The sequence below is a fragment of the Primulina eburnea genome, chromosome 13 (assembly GCF_022965805.1).
Source record: "Primulina eburnea isolate SZY01 chromosome 13, ASM2296580v1, whole genome shotgun sequence".
In the NCBI taxonomy this organism is placed as follows: domain Eukaryota; kingdom Viridiplantae; phylum Streptophyta; class Magnoliopsida; order Lamiales; family Gesneriaceae; genus Primulina; species Primulina eburnea.
In genome coordinates this window covers 6176781-6184837 of record NC_133113.1, presented here as the reverse complement: position 1 = coordinate 6184837, position 8057 = coordinate 6176781, and positions in this window count along the sequence as shown.

The window sequence follows — 8057 nt, the reverse complement described above, 5'->3', positions numbered from 1 at the left end:
TGGACTGTAGCTCTATCGCTAATATCCCATCTTGAGACATCGTGCAATGTGCCCGTGGCGATTCCACCACTATCAGGCACTTCTGTCACAAGATTACTCGTCTAATACCTGCTATCTATATTCAAGAGAACAAGTACATCAGTCAAATCAAAGCAAATATCAATGCAATGAAGTAAAGTATGTGATTTAGGGAAACTCAAGTCTAATCCGACTCCAGTCGATCTCCCAATACCACATTGACTTATACCTTTCTTTCGTCGGTTTCTGGCTCAGTCGAAGCCCTGAATTCACAGTCTGTCTGGCAATGACAATATCAATAATCTTTTGTCAATATACCTTTCAAATCCATAACAATCTGATCAATCTGGATTTAATTCAAAATCAACAGCATAACGGTACAATTTCAATATCCCTGTCAATACAATATCCTCAGATCACAGTTATAATCCATAACTCATATCCAATACAATCCGTAATTCAATCATAATTCAAATCTGTCCGGTATATATCAATATACCCCAGAAAATTCATAACAATTCCATAATCAATCCATTTCTCAAACTGACTTCGATTCTATGATGTCTAACATGTCAAGAACATCATATATGAATTCCATTCCATTCTGACAATAGCATAATTTCAAAGCATGTCAAAACTTAGTAAAACTTACGTCCAGTTGTAGCCTACGTTGCTAGGAACTCGGTACCGAAGTCGGATTACAATTCAGACGGACGGATTGATGGTAAATCAATTCTGGAGTCAAGGATCAAAGCTTTCCCCTCTATTCCGTTTTTCCCTTTTCTGAGGAAAGCTTGCATGTTTATATATATATATATATATATATATATATATATATATATATATATATATATATATATATATATATATATATATATATATACATACATACGTAACATGCAAAATGGCAAATGGCTCACTCTTGGCCAAACACGTCTCGCGCTCGGGCGGACATAAAGTTCCGCCCGGGCGCGAAACTCTCGGCCCTGGCATTCTGTTCGCTCGCGCTCGAGCAGATATAATGTACCGCCCGGGCGCGAGGTGCTCGGGTTTATTCCCTCACTCAATGGCGCTCGGGCGGTCAAAGACTTCCGCCCGGGCGCCAACCCTTCGGCCCAAAATTAAATTTTCCATGTAATTTGTCCAATTCGATCTCGGAATGGCCCGGCTATTATCATTTTAATTCATACTCAATAAATTCAGATTAACATGATATAAAATCTCGGGCATTACATTTCTCCCCCCCTAAGATATGATTTCGTCCTCGAAATCACAGGTAATCAACTCATATCATTAAGAGAGAATGTAATTCAAACTGAACAAGTATTTACATTACTGAAATAATGCTGGGAATTCTTGTCTCATATCTGATTCAGTCTCCCAAGTCGCTTCTTCCACGCCATGACGAGTCCATTGAACTTTCACCAACGGAATCATCTTCGTTCTGAGCTGTTTTTCTTTACGATCGATAATCCGGATCGGATTTTCGACATAACTCAATGTCTCATCTAGCTCAGTCTCGTCTGGTTGAATCACGTGAGAGTCGTCAGGGAGATATTTCCGCAGCATAGATACATGAAAGACATCATGTATTCCTGATAATGAAGGCGGCAAGGCGAGTCGCTAGGCACGATCTCCTATCTTTTCAAGAATCTCATATGGACCAACGTATCTTGGAGACAATTTCCCTTTCTTGCCAAATCTGAAAACACCTCTGAAAGGAGAAATCTTCAGAAATACTCGGTCTCCAGTCTCAAATACCAACGGTCGTCGTCTGAGGTTGGCATATTTGGCTTGTCGGTCCTGAGCTGCCTTCATTTTCTTCTGAATCAACTTTACTTTCTCGGTCATATCTCTGATCATATCAGGTCCAGTCTCCGAAACTTCAGAGATATCATCCCAATACAATGGGGATCTACATTTCTTTCCGTACAACGCTTCGAATGGAGCCATCTCAATACTCGTCTGATAGCTGTTGTTGTACGAAAATTCACAAAGATGCAATGCATCTTGCCAATTAGTGCTAAAATCCAGTACTATGGCTCTCAGCATATCTTCCAGTGTCTGGATAGTCCGCTCTGACTGTCCATCGGTCTGTGGATGATATGCGGTACTCAGATGTAACTTGGTACCTAGAGCCTGCTGCAAACTCTGTCAGAAGTGTGAAGTAAATCGAGGATCACGGTCTGAAACAATTGACTTCGGCACTCCGTGCAGTCTAACCACTTCCTTAACATAAATATCGGCCATCTGATCATATCTGTAAGTCATTTTGTATGGAATAAAACATGCATATTTGGTCAATCGATCAATCACGACCCAAATCGCATCACAACCTCGGGAGGATCTCGGTAACTGCGTCACAAAGTCCATGGAAATGTGATCCCATTTCCATTCAGGAATGGACAAACTCTGTAACAATCCTCCTGGCTTCTTTTTTTCAGCTTTCACATGTTGGCAATTCAGACACTTGGCTACAAATTTAGTCACATCAGATTTCATTTGTTTCCACCAATATTGTGCCTTTAAATCATTGTACATTTTTCTGCCACTAGGATGAATGATAAAACGACTGTTGTGTGCCTCTGTCAGTATCCGCTGTCTTAAATCCGAAATATTCGGCACAACAAGACGATTATTCACATACAAAATACCATTTTGAACCTGGTATTCCGATCGATGTCCAGCTCTGAGCATTGCAATCGAATTCTGTATGTTCTGATCACCTTTCTGAGCCGCTTTAATTTTCAAAATCAGCTCTGGTTCAGCTTGAATAGTATATAATTTCATTGGTCTCTGATCTGTCTCAAACACTAATCCAGACAAACAGCAGTCTTTAACCAAATTCGAAACACCCATAGTCGATAAGGATAGTGCACATACCTTTCGACTCAGCGCATCTGCTGCTGCATTGGACTTCCCTGGATAATATTTAATCTCACAATCAAAGTTCTTCAGTAAATCCAGCCATCTTCGCTGTCTCATATTCAACTCTGATTGTGAAAACAGATATTTCAAGCTTTTGTGATCAGAATAAATCTCGAATTTCTCGCCGTACAAATAATGTCGCCATATCTTCAGTGCAAAGACTATGACTGTCAATTCAAGATCATGAATTGGGTAACGAGATTCATGGGGTTTCAGTTGTCTTGAGGCATAAGCAATCACATGCCCTCGCTGCATCAAAACACAACCCAATCCTCGGTGAGATGCATCACAATAAACGACAAAGTCATCAGTACCTGAAGGAATCGTTAACACAGGCGCACTAGTCAATCTTTTTTTTCAATTCCAGAAAACTGGATTCACAGTCTTCTGACCAAACAAACGGAGCATTCTTCTGAGTTAACTGCGTAATCGGTTTGGCAATACTCGAAAAATCTTTAATGAATCGGCGATAATATCCTGCCAAACCCATAAAACTGCGAATCTCCGGCACATATATAGGTCTCGGCCAACTAATCACGGCTTCGACCTTACTGGGATCAACTGATATACCGTCTCCGGATATAATATGACCCAGAAATATCACCTGTTTCAACCAGAACTCGCATTTCGACAATTTAGCATAGAGTTTCTCCGTCCTCAAAATTCTTAACACAGTCCTCAGATGATTAGCATGCTCAATCATATTCTTTGAATAAATCAATATATCATCAATGAATATGATAACAAAATCATCCAAATATTTCTGAAAGACGCGGTTCATCAATCCCATAAATACCGCCGGTGCATTCGTCAAACCAAATGGCATGACAATAAACTCATAATGTCCATACCTGGTTCTGAATGTTGTCTTAGAGATATCAGAGTCCCTGACTCTCAATTGATGGTATCCAGATCTCAGATCGATCTTGGAATATATAGATGAACCCTGCAACTGATCAAACAAATCATCAATCCGAGGCAATGGATATTTATTCTTTACCGTTGCCTTAGTCAGTTGCCTGTAGTCGATACAAAGTCTCATCGACCCGTCTTTCTTCCTCACGAACAGTACTGGAGCACCCCAAGGAGATACACTCGGTCTAATATACCCCTTGGCCAGTAAATCCTCCAACTGTTCTTTCAGTTCTTTCAATTCGATCAGTGCCATCCTGTATGGAGCCCTAGAAATCGGAACTGTTCCTGGCATTAACTCAATGCTGAAGTCTATCTCTCGAATCGGAGGTAATCCAGGAATCTCATCTAGAAAGACATCAGCAAATTCGCACACCACTGGCAAATCCGCCAATGATGGGCTCGATTTCAGTAAATCAACTGAATATACCAGGAATCCATCCGCTCCTTTCTGCAATAGTCGAGTCATGTTCATTGCAGATATCAAAGGAATTCTGGCACGAGAACCCTTACCATAAAATTTCCACTCCTCAGTCATTTCAGGTCTGAATCGAACAATTTTGTGGAAGCAATCGACTGTAGCTCGGTACTTGACCAACATATCGATACCGATAATGCAATCAAAATCAGATAAACCAAGCACAATACAGTCTAGCTCAATCGTATGTCCATCGTACTGCAGTATACAAGGTGTCACAGATTTCACTGATATCAAACCTGTTCCTAACGGGGAAGAAACAGACACTACCGCAGACAATGAATCAATTGGTAATGCACGACTCAATGCAAACCTCTCGGAAATAAAAGTATGCGATGCACCAGTATCAATCAATACATATGCAGGATAACCAGAAATAAAACAGTTACCTGCCACAACATCATCAGGTGCATCCTGTGCCTGCTCCTCAGTCAAAGCAAACACTCTGGCCTGCTGTCTCGGAGGCTGGCTCACTGTCTGGCCCCCTCCTGGCCTCTGCTGTGACTGAGTAGGTGGTGCTGGCTGAAAACTATGCACGGCAGATGGTCATCGACACGCCTGAGCCACTGATCTCGATGACTCAGCTGCCTGTGATCCTTGGGCACTCCTCTGGGGACACACTCGAGCAAAGTGTCCTTGCTGTCCACAAATATGACAGCTGCCAACCACTCCTCGGCACTGATCTGTGGAATGCCTCCCTCCACAAGTACCACAGTACGGTCCTGCATAACTCTGGCCCTGACTGATCTGTCTAGAGCCACTCGAACTGGACGAGCTAGTTCCTGATTTCTTGAATTGCTTCCCTCTAGCCCTCAAGAAATCCTTCTTCCTGCTACTGCTACTGCCACCTTCAAATCGAGGAGGTGGTTGTTGCTGTCCCGGTACTGGAAGCACAAACGAAGCCTCTCTCTGTCTCATCAGTCCTGCTTCGGCTCCCTTGGCTCTGTTCAAGGCATCGGTGAAATTGTTTGGCCTCCCGGTATTCACCAAGGTAAAGATTTCAGGATTTAAGCCATTTATGAATTGGTCCGCAACGGCCTCATCATGTTCAGCTACATGGGGAGCAAATCGGAGCAGTGTAGAGAACTTAGCCACATAGTCCTCAATGTTTAACTGGCCTTGTCTCAAGTTTGCAAACTCGGCTCCCTTGTCCTTCCTATAAGATACTAGAAAGAACCGTAGATAAAATTCAGACTTAAACACATTCCAGGTAATGGCCGTACCTCGTTGTTCCAATGCCCATTTCGTTGTGATCCACCAGTGTTTAGCAACATCATGCAACTGGTGTCCGATCAGTTTCACCCTCTTTTCCTCAGTATATTCCAAAGATTCGAACATTGCTTCAATATCGTCCAACCAACTTTTACATTCCACGGAATTCTCCGTACCTTTCAAAGTCGGTGGATGAAATGACTGAAACCTTTTCAATAGTTTCTCCATCGGTGTAGGAGTCACATCCATAGGAGGATTCGATATACTCCCCTGTTCTGGTATTCTTCTCGGAGGCATATCTGAAATCAAAAGGATTAGCAACCCCAACCCAAAGTTCTATTTCAGTCCTCCTCCGATCATCTTACTGCTGATCCAGAATCGGCTCTGATTCGTTCTCAATAATACATGTTTTCACATCAAATCAGATAAACAAACAAACATGTATTATAAAGCAGTAAATCATGCTAGCAATCAAAAGCAGGAAAGAAAACACATTCTACCCCGCTCACTAGCTCCTATCTCAATCTCAAGGATCTATCGCTCTGATACCACCTGTTGTGGGGACCCGGACGCTAATCAAGTTCTTAATCATCATTGGGACTAATTAATCAATTATAAAACATGGTCTAAATTTTTTTTAGAAATGCGGAACGTAGTGAAATCAAGTTAATATACATATCAGTATATAATAAAGTACAAGTCCTGTACCGTCTACAAATCAGTACAAACTAAGGCTCAACAACTACTATCAAGTGTTTAACCCCTATATACAATCCAAGTCCGGAGCCTCCACTCTAATCACGATCTCTCCTCATCTCCTAGACCCTGATCCTGTCCCACCTGTTGTCATGTACGCATACAGACAAGACAACAGCCGGATAACTCTGGTGAGAATAAATCCCAATATAAATCAACGAAACATGCAATCATATAAACAATATAAAGCATGTAATCAGGTAACAGATATATGTATCAAAATCTGAAACATAATCAATCATAAAACTGTCAAACATAGACGTGACTCCACGTCTCAGACTAGACTCAATCTAGTCTAGGGATCCCGGTTTCCAAATGTGGTATTCCTATATCGAATTCCTTAATAGAAGGAACTCTGTTCCTATTACTCGATATAACCAAATATGGTGTTCCTATATCGAATTCCGTAATAGAAGAATTCTAATCCTATTACTCGATATAACCAACATCCGGTGTCCTGACCTAACCGTCATGGACTGTAGCTCTATCGCTAATATCCCATCTTGAGACATCGTGCAATGTGCCCGTGGCGATTCCACCACTATCAGGCACTTCTGTCACAAGATTACTCGTCTAATACCTGTTATCTATATTCAAGAGAACAAGTACATCAGTCAAATCAAAGAAAATATCAATGCAATGAAGTAAAGTATGTGATTTAGGGAAACTCAAGTCTAATCCGACTCAAGTCGATATCCCAATACCACATGGACGTATACCTTTCTTTCGTCGGTTTCTGGCTCAGTCGAAGTCCTGAATTCACAGTCTGTCTGGCAATGACAATATCAATAATCTTTGTCAATATACCTTTCAAATCCATAACAATCTGATCAATCTGGATTTAATTCAAAATCAACAGCATAACGGTACAATTTCAATATCCCCGTCAATACAATATCCTCAGATCACAGTTATAATCCATAACTCATATCCAATACAATCCGTAATTCAATCATAATTCAAATCTGTCCGGTATATTTCAATATACCCCAGAAAATTCATAACAATTCCATAATCAATCTGTTTCTCAAACTGACTTCGATTCTACGATGTCTAACATGTCAAGAACATCATATATGAATTCCATTCCATTCTGACAATAGCATAATTTCAAAGCATGTCAAAACGTAGTAAAACTTACGTCCAGTTGTAGCCTACGTTGCTAGGAACTCGGTACCGAAGTCGGATTACAATTCAGACGGACGGATTGATCGTAAATCAATTCTGGAGTCAATGATCAAAGCTTTCCCCTCTATTCCGTTTTTCCCTTTTCTGAGGAAAGCTTGCATGTTTATATATATATATAAATATATATATATATATATATATATATATATATATATATATATATATACATACGTAACATGCAAAATGGCAAATGGCTCACTCTTGGCCAAACACGTCTCGCGCTCGGACGGACATAAAGTTCCGCCCGGGCGCGAAACTCTCGGCCCTGGAATTCTGTTCGCTCGCGCTCGAGCGGATATAATGTACCGCCCAGGCGCGAGGTGCTCGGGTTTCTTCCCTCACTCAATGGCGCTCGGGCGGTCAAAGACTTCCGCCCGGGCGCCAACCCTTCGGCCCAAAATTAAATTTTCCATGTAATTTGTCCAATTCGATCTCGGAATGGCCCGGCTATTATCATATTAATTCATACTCAATAAATTCAGATTAACATGATATAAAATCTCGGGCATTACATAAACAGAGTTCCAACCTTCAAATTTAACTCTTGATTCGATACTTCATAATA